Source organism: Pistacia vera, unplaced genomic scaffold (assembly GCF_008641045.1).
Source record: "Pistacia vera cultivar Batoury unplaced genomic scaffold, PisVer_v2 Contig617, whole genome shotgun sequence".
In the NCBI taxonomy this organism is placed as follows: domain Eukaryota; kingdom Viridiplantae; phylum Streptophyta; class Magnoliopsida; order Sapindales; family Anacardiaceae; genus Pistacia; species Pistacia vera.
In genome coordinates, this window is record NW_022196465.1 from 520,858 (window position 1) to 530,235 (window position 9,378).

The 9,378-nt window shown below is 39.6% G+C and overlaps 1 non-coding gene across 1 annotated transcript; it reads right to left on the minus strand.

The window, feature by feature from the left end:
- Nucleotides 1–1,173: 1,173 nt before the first annotated feature.
- LOC116110875 lies at nucleotides 1,174–1,280 on the minus strand. Its single transcript, XR_004124979.1, has one exon. It is a non-coding gene; the product is annotated as a small nucleolar RNA R71 (small nucleolar RNA).
- Nucleotides 1,281–9,378: the final 8,098 nt, after the last annotated feature.

A 9,378-nucleotide genomic window follows, 5' to 3' on the forward strand; every position in this document is an offset into this window, starting at 1 on the left:
ACCATTATAATATTGGATGCTAGAGATAGATTCAAGAATTAATGAAATCATTTTAGGATTCTTTTGCTTAATGAGTTCGGAGTTGTTAATCTTCAAATTGTTGGGTGCGGAAGGTTAATAAGGATGAATAGGAAAACATAGCCCGAGAGGGTATGTTAACATCTTAGTGAGTTCGATTTACAACCATTGCGTATGAATGTGATTGTAGTGTAATTTTTAGGTTTAACCCATAAAATCCAAATGAAGTCAAAACCCTACCTATTTTACTTGAATTGATTATCCGTGTTTTAATATTGCACTCTTAGTTAAATTTTAGTTTAAAATTTATTGTTAAGTTTAATTGCAATTAGCTCCCATCAATCCAAAGAAGTCGTTTGCTTCAACTTGATAACATTAGTAGACTTAGTGCTTAGCTAACAATCCTCATGGGAACGATACTTTACTCATCATTATATTACTTGTGCGATTAGTATACTTGCTACATATTGCATGTTGTAGGAAACACGCATCAAGTTTTTGGCGCCGTTGCCGGGGATTGTTTTAAGTTAACATTTAGTCTTTCTATAGTTAGCTAGATTGGAGTTTTTAATTTTTGTTTATTTTTTTTATTTTTCAATTGGTTTGTGATCTCACTTTCCTTCACTTTTGTTCGTGCAGTTTATGCGAAAAACGAGACGTCAACCAGTGGTTCCTGTTGATCTTGAGCTTGAAAGAACCATTAGACGACGTAACAGAGAGAGAAGAGAAAGAGAGGGTTTAGTTATGGAAACAGAAGAAATAGTTGTTGAAATGGCTAAACCAGAAAACAGGACACTGAGGGAATTTTTAATTCCCACAGTGAATGGTAGTGGGTCGAGTATTACTAGACCTACAGTGCAAGCAAACAACTTCGAAATCAAGCCAGCAATCATTCATATGATCCAGCAGTCGGTTAGATTTAATGGAGATTTGAAGGAAGACCCGAATCAGCATATTGCAAATTTCTTAGAAATTCGTGACACCTTCAAGTCAAATGGAGTGTCGGATGATGCTATTAGGCTGAGATTGTTCCCATTCTCGTTGGGAGATAAAGCTAAAGGGTGGTTAATGGCATTACCACTGGGAACAATAACAACTTGGAATGAGCTAGCACAGAAATTCCTTACCAACTTCTTTCCTCCAGCTAAGTCAGCAAAATTGAGAAATGATATCACATCATTTCTACAAGAGGAATCAGAGTAATTGTATAAGGCTTGGGAGAGATACAAGGAGTTAATGAGGAAGTGTCCACACCATGGGTTGCCAGTTTGGCTTCAAGTCCAAATGTTCTACAATGGGTTGATGGGTAATGTGCAAACCATGGTGGATGCAGTTTTAGGAGGGGCCTTGCAGAATAAGACACCAGAGGAGGCTTATGAGTTGCTTGAGGTTTTGGCAAGCAATAATTATCAAAGATCGAATGAGAGAGCAACATCAAGGAAATCTTCGGGTCTTCATGAAGTTGATGCCTTTATAGCCATCTCAGCCCAACTCACAGCACTTCAAAAACAGTTGGGAACTATGCAGGTAAACTCTGTACAAGCACCTCAACTAACTGTGATTTTTGTGCAGGGAACCATGTGAGCAGCGAGTGTCAAGTTGGGAACACATTTGCTTTGTCATATTCATCAACGGAGCAAGTAAATTACTTGGCAGGAAATCAAAGACAACCAAACAACCCGTTCTCCAACACATACAACTCGGGATGGAGAAATCATCCAAATCTGGCTTGGGGAAATCAGAACCAGCAAAATACTCAATGGAACCAGAGAACAGTTCCAAATAACCAACCAGGGGTGACTAATCAACCGGGAGATCAAAGAGTGTCGAAGTCAGAGGATATGTTTGGGAAATTTATGCAGGAAACCACGGGATTCATGAATGAGACGAGGACGAATTTCAAAAATCAAGGGGTGTCCATTCGGAATCTTGAGGTACAGATGGGCCAATTGGCCGAGAAACTTAATGATAGACTGCAGGGTCTCTGCCAAGAAACACGGTGACTAACCCACGTGAGCAAGCAAATGCCATTATGTTGAGGAGTGGGACATTTTTGGAACAGGTTGAACAAACTGAAAAGGAAGAATCTGAAGAGGAAGTTGACGAGGAAATTGAAGCTGAAAAGAAACCACTTGGTTTGGAGGATGAGAAAAACAAAAAGGATGAAAGGCAAAAGAAGAAGGATAAATTGCCATTTCCAGAGATACCACCAGAGTTGGCATATCACACCCCACCCATGCCTTTTCCTTAGAGATTGAAGAAAAAGAATCAGGATAAGCAATTTTCAAAGTTTATTGAAATTTTTAAAAAATTACACATTAACATTCCTTTTACAGATGCATTGCAGCAGATGCCGAGTTATGCGAAGTTCCTGTAGGAAATCTTATCGAACAAAAGGAAGTTAGAAGAAGAGGAAACGGCGATGCTCACGGAGGAATGTAGTGCCATCCTCCAGAAGAAGTTACCCCCGAAGCTCAAAGATCCAGGGAGTTTTACTATTCCTTATATTATAGGAGATATTACATTTGATTGTGTTTTGTGTGATCTAGGAGCTAGCATTAATTTGATGCCCTTTTCTGTTTTCAGGAGATTGGGAATTGGTGAAGTAAAGCCAACGACCATGTCGTTGCAATTAGCGGATAGGTCAATAAAACATCGAAGGGGGATAGTGGAGGATGTACTGGTAAAGGTGGGGAAGATAATTTTTCCAGCAGATTTTGTGGTGTTAGACATGGAAGAGGATAAGGAAATTCCTCTCATTTTAGGCCAACCATTCTTGGCCACAGGGAGAGCACTGATCGATGTGCAAGAGGGGAAGTTACTGTTGAGGGTTCAAGATGAGACAGTAACTTTCAATGTTTTTGAGGCAATGAAGTTTCCGACTGAATCGGATTCATGTTTTAGTGTCAATGTGGTGGATAAACTGGTTGTGGACGCTATTAAAGAAAACACCCCACAGTTACCTCTAGAAGAGTGTATAGCCAAGTCAAAAACAGTAGAGGTAGAAGAGTCAAAGAGGAATGATTGTGCTAGGATGTTAGAAGCACTTCAACCGATTGATGAGGGTCAAGATGTAGAATTTGAGGAGTTTGATTTTGACAAAGAAAAGGAAAAGGAGAAAAAGGAAGAACCTCCAAAGCTTGAATTTAAAACTTTACCTTCCAACCTCAAATATGCTTATCTTGGAGACTCAAAAACCTTCCCGGTGATTATTAGTTCAGATTTGAGTACATTACAGGAAGAGCGATTGATTAGGGTGTTGAGAGAACATAGACTAGCAATTGGATGGACCATCTCGGACATTAGAGGCATCTCGCCATCATTTTGCATGCATAAGATACTCATGGAGGATGATTTTAAGCCTAGGGTACAACCACAACGGAGATTAAATCCTTCGATGAAGGAAGTGGTGAGAAAGGAGGTGGTGAAACTCTTAGATGTGGGGATTATTTACTCGATTTTCGATAGCCCATGGGTGAGCCCTGTACAAGTGGTTTCGAAGAAGGGAGGTATTACAGTGGTAAGGAATGAGAGTAACGAGTTGATACCAACGAGGACGGTGACGGGCTGGAGAGTATGCATTGATTACCGTAAATTGAATGAGGCGACAAGGAAGGATCATTTTCCATTACCTTTCATTGATCAGATGTTGGAGAGGTTGGCAGGACATGCCTATTACTGTTTCCTGGATGGGTATTCAGGATATAATCAGATTGCCATTGCTCCTGAGGATTAAGAGAAAACGACCTTCACTTGCCCCTACGGCACCTTTGCTTATCGAAGGATCCATTTGGATTATGCAATGCACCAGCAACATTCCAAAGATGCATGATGTCAATCTTTGGAGACATGGTGGAACGGTTTATAGAAGTCTTCATGGATGACTTCTTAGTTTTTGGTTCATCATTTGATAGTTGTCTAACTAATCTCTCTTTTGTTTTGCAGCGATGTAAGGAGACAAATTTGGTGCTAAACTGGGAGAAATGTCACTTCATGGTCAAGGAAGGAATAGTGCTCGGGCATAGGATCTCCAAGGATGGAATAGAAATTGATCGAGCAAAGACAAAAGTGATTGAGAAGCTACCACCACCATCAAATGTCAAGGCNAGAGAGAATTAGAAAGAAAGAAAAGGACAGTGAGAATTAGAAACAGAGAAAGAAAAGAGAAAGAAAGAAAGAAGAAGAGAATTAAGTAAGGAAAGAACCAAAGAAGGAGAAGAGTTAAGGGATTTACTTACTGACCATTTTTATGCTCACCCCGTTGTTTTTCCATGTTTTTGCAGGAAATAGGTGAGCAGCGGTCGAAAGGGAGTCGTCAAGCAGCGAGAATTGGCATTACTGTCCACCGTTGCTAAGTTTTTGTACTTGTTATTTTAGTATATGTAAAGAATTATATTTTTGTAAGTAAATAAAAATTGGGCCCAACTATTTTTCATATGCTAATTATGTATATTTTCATTGCATATGTTATAAAGTATACTAGTAGAAAGAAGTCATTACAGGTCGGCGAGAAAGAAGGTTTTATTTATTTATCCATAGTTAAAAATAAATATTCTCTTTTATTTATTTAATTAGCTTAAATGTATGATACCGTTTAAAAAATACTTCTTAGTCTTTTGAGGCAAACTTTAACTTACCATTGCATGAAAGGTGAAACAATCAGGGCCCTCTGATATAATGTTACTTTGCACTTGAAAAATAAGGCTGTAACGAATGATGAACTTCATGAAACAAGCTCTTCCTCTCTTCAAAAACCCTAAACGTTCAATCTTTCATACCTTCAACTCACTCAAATCATCTCTATCACAGACACAACAAGCGCATGCTCAAATTCTCAAAACTAGAGTCTCTAATGACACAGATCTCGCTACAAAGCTTCTGTCTCAATATGCAAATCACCAAGACTTTGATGGCGCAAACCAAATCCTTTCTTTTTCTCTTGAGCCGACAACCTTTTCTTACTCTACTCTTATCTACGCCTACTCGAAACAAAATATTTTTACTCAATCACTATGTGTATTCGCTCAAATGCTCTCTCATGGTGTGGCACCTAATACTTACTTGTTGCCTAATATTCTTAAGGCTAGCATTGGATTGTTGTCATTGGAAACTGAAAAACAAGTTCATGCAATGGTGTCTATATATGGGTTTAATTTAACGAGATGGGTCGTTTAAGAGTGGAGCCCAATGTGTTTACTTGGAATGGTATGACTGTAGGGTTTAATCATAGCGGACATTATGAAGAGGCGGTTCTTTTGTTTCAAAGGATGCATTTTGAAGGATTTACTCCTGAAGAGCATAGAGTTTCTAGTGTTCTTTCCGCTCTAGGCGACATGGAGAATCCCAAACTTGGGATTCAGATTCATGGTTTTATTATTAAGGACGGGTTATCGGAGAACAAGTGTGTTAGTACTTCACTTATTGATATGTACGGAAAGTATGTGCGTACATGGAATATGTCGAAAGTGTTTCATGAGATGGAAAATTTGGATGTAGGTGTTTGCAGTGCTTTTCTTACAAGTCTCTATAGGAATGGTCTTGCTGACAATGCATTGGAGGTTTTTAAGCAATTCTAGAGCCAAGGAGTGGAATTAAATGTTGTGTCTTGGACGTCAATGGTAGCTGGTTTCTCCCAAAATGGGAAAGGTATTGAGGCATTGGAACTTTTTAGAGAGATGCACACAGCGGGGATTGATAATCCGTGGATTATACAGTTTTCTTTACACTTTTTATTCGGATTTCAGGTACTTTTTGGTGCATTTTGACCTAAATTGTTGTTTAATTCTTTACATTTTGTGTTTCAGGTTAAAATGGACATTTTTGAGCAAATAAGGACAAAATTTGAAGTTTTTGAATTAGAAGTTAGCGAATCTCAGAAGTTAGGAGAGTTTTGAAGTAGGATAAAGCACGATGAGGCTTGTTCCAAAGGGAGAGCATCGAGAATCGAAGAAGGAATCGAAGAAGCAAGCAGAGTNCAAATCCATCCCAATCCGGCTGGACATCCCAACTTGAAGGATTGAGAGAGTCGAGCTTTCGACTATAAACAAGCGCTTCTTGGGAGGCAACCCAAGTGTTTTTAAATTTTTGCTTTTCATTTTGGTTGTTCGATTTTGTTTAATTTCATTATGAGTTTTTATAAATTTTTATGTTTTTGTTTTTGGGTGTTTCAGGTGAAGTCTTTAGCCAAAGAAAGGAATTAAAATGCTCCAGACTTCGCCGGGGCGAAGAAGCATTCTTTGCCGCGGTGAAGCATTGTGACGAAGAAAAGGTATGAAAATGTTCCAGACTTCGCCGGGGCGAAGAATCATTCTTCGCCGCGGTGAAGAGACCTGAAAATTAGGTTAGCTCCTGGACGTTTTCACCGCGGCGAAGGAATTGTCTTCGCCGCGGCAAAGAAGGTCAAATAAAATTTGTGGAAATTTGGCTAAGGCATTTCGCTGCGGCGAAGTAAGCCTTGTATCCTCGGGAAGTTTTTGCCCCGGTGAAGGATTTTTCTTCGCCACGGCGAAACCTGGGAAATTTTTTTAAGGTTCATGAACGAAGAACGTCGCCGCGGTGAAGTTTCTCCTTCGCCACGGCGACGAAACTTTTCTATAAATACTCACTTTTTCTTTTTCATTCTTCACGCTGCCTTGCATGTTCACTTGAGAGAGAATTTTTCAAACTTCCATCTTTTGCTTCCTTAGTGTTTTTCCAACCAATTTTCTTACTCCATAACATTCATAAACACCAAAACAACCCATTTCAATAACAATTTTCGCGAAAATTTCACGAAAATTTTCGGATAAAAAATTTGGGGCTTTTCAATCTAAGTGTTTCCGGTTCAATTGGTGGCGAATACTCCTTCATTTTGGTAAGCTCTCAATAACCCAAAGCTTTTTATCGAAAAATTTCAAGTTTCTAATCATAGATCTGAAAATTTTATTGCGATTGACTTGAGGATTTTTGGGTGATTTTGAGATTGATATTGCTTGAGGAAGAGTTGTTTGTGCATATAGTGATTGTTAGGAGTGTGGGTTTTGAATTTTTGGAGTGTTTGTGTTGAATTGAAAATTTGAAGTTTGGGGGGTGAATTGCAAATTTTTGGAAGTGTTGGTTGTTTTTGCAAGATTGACTTAATTGTGTTGAACAACTAGGTCTGATTTATTGGGTAAATTTTTTTTGGATTGAAGTTAAGTTGTGAACAATGGCTCCGAAAATTAAGCAACCATACAAGGGCAAGAGTAAGAGTAAAGGGAAGAGTGTTGACAATCGGTTTGTGAATGATGAAGCCCGCAAAAGGTATGAGGCGGTAATCCAAAGAAAGGATAAGGGGATTATCCCGGAACGCGATTTAACTTCTACTCAAGCCTTTGACTGGAGTAGAGGGAGACGTTGGGACATGTTTTTGCGAGCTCCTGAGCAGTTGGCTGTTGAGCCGCTAGTAAAGGAGTTCTATGCCAATCTCTTGGAGTGTAAGGAAGATACTATTTTTGTAAGAGGGGAGGAAGTGCCATTTACGGGAAAGGAGATCAATGATTTCTATCACTTGCCTGAAATCCTCAATGATGAGTATGTGCAGTTCAAGAGATCACGGATTGATGACAGCTTAATCCTTCCAGTTATTGCAAAACCGGGTGCAGACAAAGAAACAGAAAAAGACTCTTAAGAGCACGCAGTTGACACCGATGGCTCGGCTGTGTCAATACTTTGTCTGTGCGAAACTAATGCCGGAATCGCACTACAGCACCGTGACTCACGAGAAGGCAGTTCTACTCTACTCGATTGCCACAGGGAAGAGTATTGATGTGGGAGACATGATTTTGAACAGCATCAAGCTAGTAGCAAAACCGGGGCGAGCAAGTTATGGTTTCCCGCATCTCATCACAGCCCTATGCCTTAAAGCTGGAGTCAAGGTTCAGGATGACGAGCATCTCATTCATGCTGCTCCAATTCTAGACTCAGAATATTACAAGAAACACCTTGACCGTTCGAAATCTGCGCAACCAAGAGCAGGGGCAAAAAGGCAGAGAACAAGCCTTGCCACATCATCCAGCTCCACAGGTTCACAGAAAGAGATGATGCAGGAAATGATGGGCTTAATGAAATACATGAAGAGACGTCAGGATTGGATGGTAGAGCAGACTGAGATGATGCATGAACTGCTGACGAATAGCTTCAAGGAGCTCAATATTGACACTTTCGCATATCAATGGGCCGACTGGAACTCGGATGAGTGGATGGACTCCGAGGAAGAAGAGGAAGATGAGGAAGAAGAGGAAGAACAAGATTGAACCAGAGCACTTGTTTTGATTTTGTTTGTGTTTATTTGTTTTCATTTAATTTTGTGTCCATTTGAAACATTAAACTCAGTTTTATTTTGGTTTTGGATTTTGTTTAGTTGTTTAGTTGTTTAGTTGTTGCTTTTAATTTGTAGAGTGTTAAAGGGACAAGATTAGGATGTAATATTTTCAAGTTAGTTGTGAATTTGTGCTAACATAAGGGACACCACAGTTTCAATTGTTTTGACAGATTATGGGTGATGAAAAGTCCGAGACCGGGTGTTCATTGTGGAGCGACACTTCACGGATTAACCAGGGAGCATTCTTGCTCTGAAGGATGTGAAGAGAAAACACCTCACACTTGCCCCTACGACACCCTGTGCTACCGAACGAGCCATTTGGATTTGCAATGCACCAGCAAACATTCCAAGATGCATGATGTCATCTTTGGAGGACATGGTGTGGAACGGTTATAGAAGTCTTCATGGAGGACTTCAGTTTTTGGTTCATCATTTGATAGTGTCTAAACTAATCTCTCTTTTGTTTTGTAGCGAGTAAGGAGACAAATTTGGTGCGAAACTGGGAGAAATGTCACTTCATGGTCAAGGAAGGAATAGTGCTCGGCATAGGATTCTCCAAAGGATGGAATAAGTATGATCGAGCAAGACAGAAGTGATTGAGAAGCTACCACCACCATCAAATGTCAAGGCAGTCCGAAGTTTCGGGCATGCGGGGTTTACAGACGCTTCATCAAGGATTTTTCTAAATTTCTAAACCCCTTGCAATTTTGAATAAAGATGTTGGTTTTTTGACTTTAATGGATGATGCATGCATGCTTTTCTAACTCTGAAAAAATTATTACGTATATGCCCTATTATTGCAGTCCCGATTGGGACTACCTTTCGTAATGTGTGATGCTAGGATTTTGCTTTGGGGTAGTTTTAGGACAGAGAAAAAAAAGTTACATGTAATTCAGTATGCTAGCAAAAAACTCGTTGATGCACAATTGAATTACCCCACCATGGAAAAGAAATGTTGGTTGTAGTGTTGGCAGTGCTTATTTGAGGCAAAGGTGATCGTATACACAGACATTCAGCAA